The following is a 15,736-nucleotide window of genomic DNA, read 5'->3' on the forward strand; positions in this document are numbered from 1 at the left end:
GTGATACCAGTTTTTGATAAACAAAATTATAGTGAGCATTGTTTAACAGTCCCATATAATTGCGGTATGCAAAAGGAGAAAGAAAGGAGTGGTTCCGGAGAAAATGAATGGAAGATTACGGCAAGAATATCAGGATTAAGTACCCCTAAAAATGTAACTGTAAATCAAAGTCCAGCGAGTAAGACACCAGTTGCAACAGAATCAGCAACGGAAACCCCAGAGAAAATTACAGATAAAATGAGAATAGAGACAACCCCTGTAGGACCTACATCGGAAGAATTAAGTGATTGGTTCAGAAGTTTGCAGAAAAAAGATACAGAACCACAACCTCTAGATGTGGCAAAATTAAAAGTAACCTTAGAAGAGTTAATTGTAGGAACAATTCCAACTGAAAAATTAAAAACATACCAAGATGAGGAGTTAATGTTTTTATGGAAAAGCATAACTTGGAGAGCAAGGACTTTACATGAAGAATTAGAAGAGACAGTGAGTTAAATGGGAATCGACTTTGAGAAAATAAGGTCATTACAGAAGCCATACAGGGTAGATTTTTGTGAAAAGGATATTGAAAACTTGAATACTGCAGGGAGATTGACCCAAATTAAAGAACTGATTGCATTGTTAAGAAAATGGGGTGATGTGGATCGGTGGAAAAGTAGATGGTTTAGAAGGAGAGAGGAAACTACAGATAAGGCCTCTCTAGCTTTCCCAGTGAGAGAAAAAGAGCCAGTGGTAACAGAATGTCCCATGAGAGAAATTCCTGGAGGAAGATATATGCATGTTCCATGGACTAGACAGGATATTTTGTCATTTACCAATGATTTTCCAAAGTTAAGAGAAAAACCAGTTGAATGGTACCGACAGGCAGAAAGGTTTGTCAAACTTTCAAAGGTGTTGTGGATAGATCTGAATGGTCTTTTTGATATAATTGTACCTGCAGATTTATGGGCAGAATGTAAAATTACAATAGATTGGCCAACACAAGAATATCCTAGGGATCCTAAGACGGGAGCCCCCGATCCAGAAGTAATGCAAAAATATGATCACGTAATTACTTTTTTGAAAAATAAATTACCTCTGAAAGAAACTGACTGGGTAAAGATTGACAGAACTCACCAGGAGGCTAAAGAATCAGTGCATGCATATTACGAAAGGTTATTGTTGGCTTTTAAACAATACAGTGGAGATGAGAAATTAAGTGAAAAGGATTTGAGTCATTTTGTGTACAGATTTGTGTATGGTTTAAGGCCTGAAGTTAGTGAAATGATTAAACAGCATGCAGTAGATTGGCAAAACAAAATGATAGACGAAGTGATACGACATGCAAAATATTTTCGTGATGAAATTGAAGCCAAACAGTGTAAGCTGAAAAAAAAGGCAATGTGGGCACAGGGTAAGGTAGCAGAGCGACAAGAAGCCCAGTTAATCGAGCAAGCTACTGGAATGTGGCAAGCAAAACAAAAGCCTAATATTGGAAAAGGAAAAGGACAGATCAGCATAGAGGAAGCTAAAAAGAAATGGCCATGTCATAATTGCGGAAAATTAGGGCATTGGAAATCTGAGTGTGAATTGCCACCGAAAACTAATGGTGATAATTCATCATTAAATCCACAGGTGCAGAATGAGGTGAGTTGCCAACCGCCGCGACAGCAGCAGGTTGTTACCCAACAGTGTCAGGTGCCAAAGTCACCTTTTCCACAGAACGTAAATCCTCAAAGATACAGTAATGAAACAGGATTCTACAATGAAGAACAGGTAACAAAGCTACCGCACAAAGCTACCGCGCACTGCTGCCATTTCGCAGTATTGGCTGCAGTGCGATGAGAGTCAGAAGGAAATTATTGACGGTGCCTTGGAGAGGAAGAGGAGTGCGTACTTGGCACAACTCTAGACCAGACAGGACCCTTTGTGGATGGAAAGGTGAATGAAGTAAACATTACTTTCCTAGTGGATACTGGTGCTACTCGTTCAACTGTTAGATCAGCTGAAGTGAAAAATCTTCCTCTCTCGGGTGAAACAATCCAAGTAGTTGGAGTTTCAAACAGACAGATAAAATCTTATCTTACTGATCCTATAAGGGTTAGAATATGGAAATTCACTGATATGCATCCATTTGTCGTATGCGACACTAGTCCTGTAAATCTGTTGGGAAGAGATTTACTGTGCAAGATAAATTGCACCATCTTTTGTACACCTGATGGTATAACCTTTGAAACTCCTGATGAAGACGTACTGTATAGAATGACAATGGCAAACTTAGAACCTGAAATTACTGAGGCATTTGTTGTATTTGATCCGGAAGGATTGCCTCAAGAGTTGAAAGAAACAGTGAGAACAGAACTGTGGGACTTCACAGGAGAGGATGTTGGATTAATGAAAAGAGTAGATCCTGTAAAAATAACTGTGAAAGAAGAAGTAAATTACCCGAATATTCCTCAGTACAAATTAACACCAGAAATAATTGCAGGAGTAACCCCTGTAATAGACAGAATGATTGAACAAGGTATTCTGAGAGAAATAATGAGCAGTCCATATAAAATGGGTTTGAAAACGCCAAATGGTACCTTTAGGATAGTACAGGATTTGAGAAAAGTAAATAAAATTGTTGTTCCTTGCTGTCCCATTATGCCAAACCCTTCGGTAATTCTATATCAGATTCCCCATGATGCAGAATGGTACACAGTCATTGACTTGTGTCATTCTTTCTTTTCTATTCCATTGCACCCTGATAGCCAACAAATTTTTGCGTTCCGGTTCGGTGAACGTATTTTGGCATGGTGCAGTATCCCTCAAGGGTATACAGAGAGTCCTTCAATATTTAATCAGATTCTAAAGAAGTCACTGGAAGATTTAAAAGTGCCAGAAAATTCAGTGCTTGTTCAGTATGTCGATGACCTATTGGTGGCATCGAAAACGCGAGAAGCATGAGTGGTTGACACAGTTGCCCTGCTAAATCATTTGGCAGATGGAGGACTTAAAGTATCCCCATCAAAATTGCAGTTTTGACAGAAAGAAGTACAATACTTCGGTTATAAGATTGAAAAGGGCCTGAGGAAAGTAACAATGGACAGAATTAAAATAATCAAAGGAATGAGAGCACCAATGACACAGAGAGAAGTCAGAATGTTTCTTGGAATTGTGGGATATTGTCGACAGTGGATCAGAAATTTCTCGCTGATTGCAAAACCTCTAGTACGGTTGACAAAGAGTGATGTGAAAGATCCCCTTGAGCTAAACAAAGAAGAGATTAAATCTTTTAAACAATTGAGAGACAGCTTGTGTGAAGCACCGGCTCTTGGAATGCCTGTATATGAAAAAGAATTTTAGCTTTATTGCAGTGAAAGAGATGGATGTGCTCTTTCCGTATTAGTGCAGAGACATGGACGATTGAGACGACCGATTGCTTATTTTTCAGCTGTACTAGATCCAGTAGCTGTAGCATTGCCCAGATGTTTGAAAGCCTTGGCTGCCACCTGTAAGAGTTTGGAAAAAAGTGAAGGAGTTGTAATGGGGTACCCTGTGAGAGTGTTTGTTCCCCATGATATGGCGATCCTTTTGACAAGAAGTAAAACACAATTCATGACGCATAGTCGTCTAACTAAGTATGAAAAGGTGATTTTGGGTGCTACAAATATGAGTCTTGTAAGATGTACTAATGTGAACCCATCGACATTGCTACCTGATGCTTTGAATGCGGAGGTGAAAGATGATGTTGATCATGATTGTTTGGAAGTGCTTGATTTTTGCACCAAACCGCATCCGGACATAAAAGATGTGCCTCTGAAAGAGAGTGACTATGTGATGTTTGTGGATGGGTCTTGCCTAAGAACTGGAGATGGACTTTTGAGTGCTGCATATGCTGTGTGTACTGTAGCGACTGTATTGGAAGCATCTTGTTTGAGAGGAGTATGATCTGCTCAAGTTGCTGAATTGTTTGCACTGATTAGAGCATGCAAGTTGGGAAAGAATTTGCGAGTCACTGTGATTACTGACAGCAAGTATGGGTTTGGAGAGGTGCATGATTTTTGCCAAATTTGGTCCCAAAGAGGTTTCTCGAAGTCGAGTGGAACTCCAATTAGAAATGCAGAAATAGTTGGAAAATTACTTGAGGCGATACAGCTGCCCAAAACAGATTGCTGCTATTAACTGTAGTGCACATTGAAAGGGAACTTGACTACGTGTCAGCAGGCAATGAATTTGCCAATGATCTAGCACAGTATTGTGCACGAAACCCAACTTCATTAAATCGTAAGGGAGAAGGAAATGGATTTATGTCCCTTGCTTTTTACTAACACCGTAAGTACATGGGATGAAGTGAGATAGTTACAGGAAGAGGCAGGGGAAGAGCAGAAGAAATAGTGGATAAAATCAGGATGTACACCACGAGAAGCAGACAGAGTTTGGGTTTACCGTGATGGAAGACCAGTAATGCCTAATAGCATGATCTCTACCATGGCACGGATGTACCATGGGCAGGCTCACATAGGCAGGGATGCCATGATTAGACTTTTTAAACAGACCTGTTATAATGCAAAGTTTCGGCTTATAGCTGAGATCCTTCGTCAGAGATGTCTCATATGCCAGCAATTTCATCCAGGAAGGAAAACTGTGGTGAGCTTGAGAACAATGGGAGGGGAGGGAGGTCCTTTCACTCAAATGCAACTTGATTTCATTGAAATGCCCTCATGTAACAGGCTAAGATATGTACTGGTGACTGTCTGTCTATTTTCACGTTGGGTTGAGGCTTACCCGACCAGAAGGAATGATGGAGTTACTGTAGCAAAACTCCTACTGAGAGAGTTCATTTCTAGGTTTGGTTTTCCAGTAACAATTGAAACAGATAGAGGAACACATTTCCAGAATGAGGTTATAAAATTGATTTGTGAAGCATTGAATGTACAACAGAAACTGCATTGTGCCTACCGACCAGAGGCTTCTGGAGTGGTGGAGCAAATAAATGGCACTATAAAGAACAGATTGGGAAAAATGTGTTTGGCCACAGGTCTAAAATGGCCAGATGTCTTGCCTCTAGTTCTAATGACAATTAGATCAATTCCCGATAGGAAAACTGGTCTGAGCCCCCATGAAATTATCATGGGTAGCGCGATGAGACATGTTTTTATTCCCGTCAACAAACTGCTGCCTATATCTGATGATTTTGTCTTGGATTATTGCAAAGGATTGGCTGATATGGTACATTCTGTGTTTCATCAGGTTGGACCAGATGCGACCACTCTTGAAAAGAATCCAGCTCATGGCTTGAGTCCTGGAGATTGGGTCCCCACAAAAGTACACAGAAGAAGAATTTGTCTGGTTCCACGCTGGGAAAAACCACGACAAGTGATTCTGCCAACAACAACTGCTGTGAAGTGTGCAGGAGTGAAGAATTGAATTCATGCCAGTCACACTCTTCGAGTCCCAAATCCGGAAGATCAATCTGAAGAGGAACAACGAGAAGTATCAGATACCAGTTTGAATCAGAATCAGAAGAAACGAGAATAAGACAAAACCCAGAAGCAGGAGAAAAGAGTTTAAGTCAAATTGTTGGACAAGAAAATATGCCACTAAAAAGACGCCTTGAAATTTCTGATACCAGTTCTAAATCTGAGACAGAACCAGTGGGAACACAAGAAAGAATAAATGAGGACACTGGAAAAACTAAACAAGTAATCTTTGGAAAAGAAATCCCGAATACAAGCACAAGAGAAATTCCCCCCAAAATCATAGAGCTAGAAGGTGAGGAATTAGATACAGAGAGTGAGGGTGATATAATTGCGGAAGAACCCAGAGGAGGTGTAGGTACACAAAACACCCAGTTAGAAAAAGGGACAGATAATCAGCAGGAAGATTGCGTGGAAGAAACACGAGGAGAGATAGCTACAGACAGTGATCCTGAAATCTTGCAGATAAAATCCAAAGAAGGTGAAATTCAGACAGATACAGAATCCGAAGAAAGTGAAGAAGAAAGTAAAGGTGTAAGAAATTTGAGGAAAAGAGCTTGGAAAACAGAGTGAGAAGGGAAAGGATCTAAATTGAAAAGGCCTTTGAAAAAAGATATTTGGCCCAACAAAATCAAGAGGTTGAGATACCGACTAACCAGAATGAAGTCTGATAATGCTGAACAAGTGAATGAAGTGTCTAGTCAAGAGAAACAAAAGGACACTGATCAGAAACACTTGCAAAGAGCAAAGAGGATAAAGAAACCAATCCAGAAGTACAAGTCAACGGAATGGACATATGTGGCACTTCCTGATATACAAAAGGAAGCTGACAGCCAAGAAAGTCTAAGAGTGACTGAGCAGGATGTGGACAAAGGAGAAGAAATTCAGAAATCCTGAGAGATATCTTGTCTGAAACCGGAGAAGAAACGGATGATCAGGAAATTCTGAACGAAGACTGTGAACCTAAAGACAAAGACGATTCATACATGGATTGAGTAGCGAAGGAAATCAAAAGGAATTAAAACCCAGACAAGACACGTAACCAGAAAAGAACCAAGTAGGCAACCAAAGCCCTAGGTTTAGACAAAGGTAAATTGTTGAAGAAAAGAGGCTAAGTCAAAAGACACTGATCATTACCAAAATGGCAAACAATGAAAATAGAAATCCAACATGTGGATTTCTCCGAAGATGGTGTAAAATGTGTTTTTGTTGTACAGGATTACTAATGATTGTCTGGATCATATTAGCAATAACAATTTCATTTAGAGTAACATTTGAAGATATAGATGGACACACAGTAAACAGAGCTAATAAGGAAAAGGCTGATGAAAGTCATGTCACAAAACTGGTAGATAGAACAGAACTTCACAAAGATAAGTCCATAAACGATTTTTCTAATAAAGTTTTTTCAAAATTATTTTATGAATATGTGAAGACAATGGAGGTTAGAGACTGTTATGTCTGCATGCTGTTAGCTGCATCTGTATCGGAAGATGTCACTTATCATCACCTTCTTTTGACATATGGGATAACTTGTAGTGTCTTAGCTAGTTTGTTTTATAAAACAGGAAAATTAGAATACTATTACACTGATGTAGATAATATTTTCTCACAGATTCCTGTAGTTCCTGAACTAAACAAGGTGATTCCTGGTAGAACACTAGGTGAATTGTTTCCTGGAAACAAGAGAATTAACGTTAGAAGAAGTGTTTAAGAATAACCTTACTTGTAGTTTAAGAAAAGAAGAGCAAACTTTCCTGAACATGGTAGAGGAGAGGAGAGTTAAGATGCAAAAGAAGGTGACTGGGGAAAAGATGGAAACCACATTTTGGGATGTAGGGAAGGAAAATCATTTAAAGGGAGAAACAAATCCAGCAATGGCTTTAGATTGGCCCCAGAAAGGGAAGTTATGCCTTAGTAGAGATAATACTGTATATGATAATTATTTTGTAGGTGCAAGTGAATGCCATGACTTATACAAAATCATGGGAGGATGGGGATTTAAAGGAGGAAAAGATCCAGTATTCCCTGGAATATATCACATCTGTGGCAACAGAGCCTATTATAGGTTACCGGACCATTGGTACGGGACATGTTACTTAGGCCTGGTCTTTCCAAAAATTTTTCATGTGGAAAGGGGAGAAGACGGATTGCACGAAATAGGTAGACAGCTAACACGTAGAAGGAGGGAGAGTTGGTCAGAAATTATAGGTGATATCTTTGGAGCACTGATACCAGCAGTTGGAATATCTCTGAATGCACATAAAATAAGAAAATTGTCTACATTTGTGGATCGTTTATCAACAAGCACAGCTGGAGGGTTCTTAATGGTGAATACCGAAATGGTTGCCATGAGAGCGATGATAATGCAAAATCGACTTGCCCTTGATATTATATTGGCAAAAGAGGGAGGAATCTGCAGAATGCTGAAAGTACAACATTGCTGTACTTATATTATATTCCTGACGAAAGTCAGAACCTAAAGAGATATATTAAGAATATAACTGATTTGCATGAAGAAATTGTTCCAATGGAGGTAGAAGGTGTAGGGGAGAAACTTGGTAAGGGTCTTTCCACTATTAAGAATTTATTAACAAAACTAGGTAGCTCCTTTGTGGGAAAAATACTGATACCTGTGACCTTTGTGATTGTTTTAGTGTTACTATTAAGATTAGGATGTGTGTGCATGAAAAGAAGAAAATTACAAAATGAAATAAAGAGAGAAAACAAGAAAAGGAAAGAGAAGGAAATAAGAGAAAGAGAGATAGAAGAAATAGAATTAGAAGAGTTGCAAGATAATGTGTACAAGAAAACAAAAGAGAACTGTATAGAGAACACGATGATTTAAACTAACAAATGCAAGTGGAATTAAATAAAACCATTTCCGTAGATAAATTTAGTGAAATTAGTGAGTAGTGGTAATGTTTAAAATCACCAAAGGGGGGATTGATGGAGCAGGTAAAACAACATTTTGTATACCTCCTCTAAATTGATTGAAATTAATTACGTAATCATTATAAATTTAATTTGCAATAACCTGTTTGCAGTGAGAATTTACTAATCAACTTTTGCACCCTGATAAACACGAGATACACGTGGGACTAAAATGCTAATTGCATGGCAGAACAATTAATTAATTAATTATGGTACGCAAACTAACCTTAGATTGTGGTGAAATAGAAATTTGCATGGTTTATGTTGCTTTGTGATTGTGCTTTCAAAAATTATCAAATGGTAAGTATTATTTCTTTAAATGTTGCTACAGCTAGGGAAATACTAATATACATTGGGATTAGTGTGGGTTTAAACATTAGAATCTTCATTTCTATATTTTAATTACTGTTATGTCTGTTTTTGCTTGAGTTGGCATTCGGGCCTACTAGGCTGTAATACCCAAGATGGAGTTCCCTGAAGCGGACGCCACCATGTGAGCGCAATGATTTCTGCGCATGATCGGATGGCTCTGGAGATCTCCAAATGACCCGAATCTATGACACCATGTTCCCTGTCAAGGATAGGGACTTGTTTGCCTGCCAATAGACGACGGTGTGGGAACAGCGGAAAGGACAATACAGAACCTGTGGAGAGATGACTTATTTTCCTCGAACTGTTACATTCGCTGCTCTCGCCTGGGAGCTAAATGAACCTTATTGAATTTGCGCCTTCCTATGCCAAGTCTACATGAAGAACCAGTTTTGCCCTGGGAAACTTTCAGAAAACTCACAGATAACCCCGAACTGTCCAATCAGAACATTTCTCTACCCCTAAAATGTTGCAAGTTATTATGAAGTAAGAGGGAAAAAGGGTATATAAAGCCCTCATCCGCCATTGGGGGGTAGGTCATCGGGTGGATCTTTCATGGCGTTGGGTCTGCATTGAGCTGGTGGCGATTTAATGACAGCCTGTCCTGGGAGTTGTGCCTGAGAATGCGGATGACTCTCTGTTTGATCAGAATCCATCATCGTTGACAAATTGATAATTAATTGACTGGGTTTTCTAAATTCATGTTTATTTGCTAAATGTCTGATTTCTCTTTTAAATAAAACTACATTTATATTATCAGCTGTAGTGAATAAATGCTAACGCAGAGAATTTATTATTAGATACACAATTATTGAAATAATAACTAATTAGTCTGTGGTCTTTAATTAAGTACAGAAAATACCAAATGTTTCCTTGGCTTTAATTGTGTTTTAGCTGGTTCTAATTCACCATCAACCAGTCCAACTAATTGGTCCATCAACCAAGTGGTGGAGTGCCTTGATGTTAAGGTCAGGATTCTGAAAATGTATATGTATAATATGTATATAATATAAAGCAAATTAATCCTGATAGATAATAAGGTACCCACATGTCCATCGCTTTACTCCTGTGTACAGATTCGAGTGAGATTTATCGAATGACGAGTGAGTGTTGGTGTTATGGGCCCCACCAATGAATGAGTGTATGAATGAATGTTGGGATTAAGAATCTCTGACATCGGGAGAATATGCAAATTTTTGTCCTTTGCGCTGCATCAATAGCCTGGCGAAACGCATAGCTTCTCAGGATGTGCCGGTGGGCAACAGACAAATACATTTCAAATGACACAGAATCCATTCTCTATATAATATTACCATAAAAAAATCACCATTATCTCAATCAAACCAAAAATAATCAACCCTTTGCTGTGAAAGTTTTCATAAATTAGGAATAGTGATAACTTTATTTAATTATGTGCATATTAGACTATAACACTCTTGTAGTCGTCTTCTGAAAAAAAATCACTAACACCCAGTAAGAGGACAGTTTGGAGGCAAGCCTTTAACAACATTACAGTGAAACGCATGACCCAAACGAATGCAACCAAACCAAACTCCACACGGACAGCTGAGTGGGTTTTAGTACTAGTATTCGTCAAATGTACCACTCCTTTTTTGGTCTAAGGATTGGCTCCCTGATAAAATTAGCCTTAACCACTTTGCTTTGCTACATATTTGGGTATGTGTGCAATTTGTTTGCCCTGCTTAAGGTTCTGGGACCAATAATTACTGGGAAAATATTTGTTTTCACTGAACAATACAAAGGTTACAGGGCTGATATAGTTAGGCAGACATTTGACTTGTACAAAACCAGAGAAAATCAGCAGTTATAGTTAGCTGAGCTAACTATAAGTTGTGCCCACTAAATGCCCCGCTTATGACATCACAGATTACATCACTCATGATATGGTCAGTGACATCACTCAAGACATCACTGATGACATCTCAAATGACATCACTCATGACATGTCAAATGACATCACTGATGACATCACTAATTACATCACTGATTACATCACTAGTGATTGTGAGTGTTTTCAAAAGTTACTGAGTGTTAAACATATTTACTAAGGTAAGTGGCTGTGAGAGTTCATATATGGGTGAGTGAGTGGGTGTATAAGTGGTGTATACAAGAGTGAGTGGGTTTGTGAGAGACTGTATACATGAGTGAGTGGGTGTGCAAGTTTTTGTGTGTGTGAGCGAGTGGGTGTGCCAGTGGGTGTAAGAGTAAGTAAGAGGCTGTGTGAGACTCTCAATGAGTGAGTGAGTTGGTGTGTAAGTGGCTGTAACAGTAAATGAGAGGATTAATGAGTGGCTGAATGGGTGACTGAGCATGTAAATAAATATCTGTAGGGGTGACAGGTTACATAAGTGACTGTATGGGTGCATGAATGGGTGTGTAAGTAGGTGTATGGGTGAGTGAGTGGGTGTGTGTATAAGTAGTTGTATGAGTGAGTGAATGGGTGTGTGAGTGGCTCTATCAGTTAGTAAGTGGGTGTTAGAGAGGTTGTGTGTACTTGCTTCAGTAACTGAATAAATGAGTGAGTACAAATGTTAGTATATCTAAGGGTAAGTGAGTGGAGCTGTGAATTACTGTATGGATGAGTGAATGGGTGTGTGAGTGACTGGATGGGTAAGTGATAAGGTATGTGAGTATTTGTATAGGTGACTGATTGAGTATACGAATGGCTTTATGGGTATATGGGTGGGTGTTTAAGTGTCTGTCTATCTCTATGACTGAATGTTTCAGTGGCTGTACTGGTCAGTGAGTAGGTGCATGAGTGGCTGTATATGTGAGTTAGTGGTTGTGTTAGTAGCTGTATGGGCGAGTTGATGTGTAAGTGGTACTATGGATCAGTTAGTAGGTGTGTGAGTGTGGATGATGTCCTTAATAATGTCATTTTAGATGTCATCAGTGTTGCCACGAGTAATGTAACATGTGAGGTAATAAGCAGTGCATTTCAGGTGTGTAAGTTATACTTAGCTCAGCTAACTATAACTGCTGGATTTCTCTGGTTCTGTACAAATCAAATGTCAGCCTAACTATAATGTCCCTGTAACTTTTGTTTTTTCAGTAAATTTCTAAGGATTTTTAAATTCTATTTCCTAACTCTAACGTCCCTGTAACCCTTGGTTTTGTTCAGTGAATTTCTATGGTTATTTTAACCTAGTAGTCATGTTTGTAGAGTGCTGGGGAAAGAGGGCGCGGCCTCGAATCAGCACGAATCCTGCTGTGCCACATTCACTAGAGGTAACAGGAGGGCTTCTCGGCCCCTGAGGACCCTCTCCTTACAAGAGGACTTCATCCCTCCCCCAGTAGTGCATGAGGAGTTGCGTTTGCAGAGTGGTGGTGAAAGGGGTCATAGCCTCCGAAGACCTTTCAGCAATCCCACTGTGTGGGATTTACTGAAGGTAACAGGAAGGCTGTTGGACCTGGAGGACCCACAGCATTCAAGGGGGCTTTATCCCCCAACTAGTGGTGCACCAGAAGGCATGTTTGGAGAGTGGAGGAGAAAGGGGGCGTGGCCTCTGACCACCTCTCAGTCAAAACAATTGTGCTACGCTTTGAGCAAGCGAGAGCAAATTTCTCTCGCTTGGTCAAATCAGAACACAGTTTGCTATGGCTTGGTGGGAGTGGTAAAGCTCCTGCTAAGCCGTAGCAAACAGCTGTGTCCCAGAGGTGGGCACCCTGGAACATAACAGGAGCTGGCCCTGGGGGGTGGCAGTCCCCATGGTCATGTATGGCTCCAGGAGGGGGACTGCATGACCCCCCTCATTTTCTCTTTAAGTTAGGGCTTGCCCCAGTGAGTTGGCCGTCCCCAGGGCTAAGAATGGCCCAGAAGGAGGCCAAGTGGCTTCCGTCCCCTTTAAAATAAATAATTTTGTCCCCAGGGAGGTGGTATTCCGGGGGGAGCGGTGGGGTCTGTGAGGCACTCCATGTAAAAATGTACACAGCTCCAGTGAGGTAGTAGTCCCCGGGGCAGGGGGGTCTGCAAAGCCCCTCATTTTGTTGCAATTAGCCCCGGGGTGGTGGGGGTCCCCAGGGCTGCAGGGGAGGTCATGAGGGCTTCCCCGCAAAATAGCCCCAGGGAGTGTGCGGTCCCTGGGGCTGTGTGGGAATTCCCGCATAATTTAATATTGTTTATCCTGAGGAGGAGACAGTCCCTGGGGCTGCGGGAGGGTGGTGCAGGAAACCCTGCATCATTTTAATATTGTTTGCACTGGGGAGGCAGCAGTCCCCAGGGCACTGGATGCCACATTGGCACCCCCACATAATTCAAATACACTGCCCCCGGGATTTGGCCCACCCAGGTGCTTCCTATAAAATACTTTTTTCTGATTTTGCAACGGATCCGCAGGTCCATCCACTAATCCAGAGCAAAATTGAATTAAACAAAATGCTGTTAACCCCCAGTTTGGTCCCTGTGGGACGCCCTGACCATATTTGGGAGGTCAGGGTATTCCTACTCTGCCCCCTTTTCTTTATTTTTTACATTTTTTGTGGGACTCAGCTTCAAGCCGAGTCCCATGATGGCTGCCAATACAGCCTTGGTTGAAGTGTTGGCAGCCAATCAAATTTCAGCACGGGGACTGTGGATCTGTGAGTTCACTGCATGGATTCACGTACCCAGATATCTATATTTTTTAAACTTAAATATCTCTATAACTGCTGAATGGATTTACACCAAATCACAAAAGCACACTTTCTGGACCAACGTCTAGCTTTCTGACAATTGTGGTGTAATTCCGTTCAGCCGTTCGGGCTGTAGTCGTGTTCAAAATCCCCATAAGAAATTGCATGGGGAAAATGTGTTTTGGGACCCCCTTTTGTTTTGCAGCCCCCGCTTGATGGATCCCCCCCGAAACGTTCAACACAGCAGCTGTACTAAATGTAAGAAAAGTTATGAAAATTTTGTAAAGATTTGTCAAGCGGCGCCAAAGTTGTTGGCAAAAGAATAAACACTTTGCCTATGGAAACATGGTCCTAACTATAACTACTTACTGGCGACTGTCAGTAGGTAATAGATAGATAGATAGATAGATAGATAGATAGATAGATAGATAGATAGATAGATAGATAGATAGATAGATAGATAGATAGATAGATAGATAGATAGATAGATAGATAGATAGATAGATAGATAGATAGATAGATAGATAGATAGATAGATAGATAGATAGATATACACACAGGGGTGAGTATGGGTATACAGTGAGTATAGGGTGATTAGGGTTGTTTTACGGATATCGAGTGAGGAGGGATATAGGGCGGTAAGGGTATTTTTAGGGTTTAGGGGCATGTAGGGGCATGGGGTTGTAATAACATTTATAGGGTTTAGGGGTGGGCAAGGGTATTGGGCTGTTGGGGTGTTTTTAGGGTTTAGGGGTTGGTAGGGTTATTTTGGGGTAGGTAAGAGCATAGGGTAATACGGCTTTAGTATAGTGTAGGGTGGGCAAGGGTTTTTAGGGTTTAGGGGTTGGTTCAATTTGGAGAATGCCTTAGGGTAAGGTGGAATTGCAGTGGTCAGTGAGAGGAAGACAATGTCATTGGTGAATTAAAAGAAAGATTTGAAGCTAGGGGGTACAAACAAGAGTGCATTGACAATGCTATTGTTAAAACAAAATCAAAACCAAGAGAAGGGATCCTCTTTGAGAGGAAAGCACACAAAAGCATAAGAAATGGGATCCCCATTTCAGATTAGTTACCTCATACATTACACAGCAGGCAGCAATAAGACGATTTTAAGTAGCACCTTTTCAGAAATGACCCAGTACTGAGAAAAGAAGCACCACGAAGGCCAGGGAATACCTTTAGGAGAGCAAAATCAATGAGACAAACCATAGTAGTGAGTAGTCCAGAAAGCAAAAAAGAGGTAAAGAATACCTGGTTGACAGTTAGAAAAGTATTTCAAAAGTGTGGGAAATGCAAAGCATGCCAACATGGGAAAAATATGAGGCAATTTGTATCCCCACTCACCTCTAGGATCTAGGGGGCATATTTACAAGCAGGCGCTAAAAAATTATCGCCGCTTTTGTGACCATTTTCGGCCGAAAAGCGGCGATAATTGTATCGCCTAATTAGCAAGGCCACGCTAACGCGTGAAACCTTGCTTTAGCGTGGAGATTCTTTACGCCCAGCTTTGCATCTCTAATGAGATGCAAAGTGGGCGTTCCTGACCTAACATGACAGGAGAAATGTTGCTAAGCGACATTTCTCCTATCATCAAGCCCCACGCTATGAAGCATAGCGTCAGGAAAAGTAGCGATAACCCCTGTTATCGCTACTTTCCTTACGCCTGCTTCAGGACTGACTTAGCCATGATATCCTTTGGAGGGTGGATATCATGGCTAAGTTTGTGAGTCCCTACCAACAAGCTAACGCCACATTGCGTGAGATTATCGCTGGGTTTCCAGCGATAATCACACGTTAGGCAGTTAGCGTGAGGATTTTTATCGCTGAGGAGATAAGCGTTGCTAATAGCACGCTATCTCAGCGATAAAAATCCACGTTACCCGGCAATAATTATCCTCACGCTAAGAGCGCTGAGCGATAATTATCGCTGGGTGTTGCTGATATGCCCCAAAGTGATTAAGGGTCAGTACAATTGCAAAACAGAGTTTGCTGTATATATGCTACAATGTGAATGCTAGTTAGCTTACATTGGTAGCACAATCTTGCCAGTGCATAAGAGAATCCTACAACATTTGAGGGCGATTAAAAATCATGACCAGGGATACCCGGTGGGCAGAAATTTTGAAGATGTACACGGGGGAAGCGCAGATAGACTGTCATATTGCGTGATTGATTCTGTCCCTGAGAACATCCGTGGAGGCCACAGGGCACGAAAATTGAGACAACTGGATTCTAGATACATTATTGAATTTAACACAATAAAATACAAGTGGCTTCAATATGGAAGAAGATCTTTTTACATATTTGTAGGAAAAGTGAGAAAGAGTGATGAATTGCTTTCCACACTGTTTTTTTAAGGA

Source organism: Triturus cristatus, chromosome 3_1 (genome assembly GCF_964204655.1).
Source record: "Triturus cristatus chromosome 3_1, aTriCri1.1, whole genome shotgun sequence".
In the NCBI taxonomy this organism is placed as follows: Eukaryota; Metazoa; Chordata; class Amphibia; order Caudata; family Salamandridae; genus Triturus; species Triturus cristatus.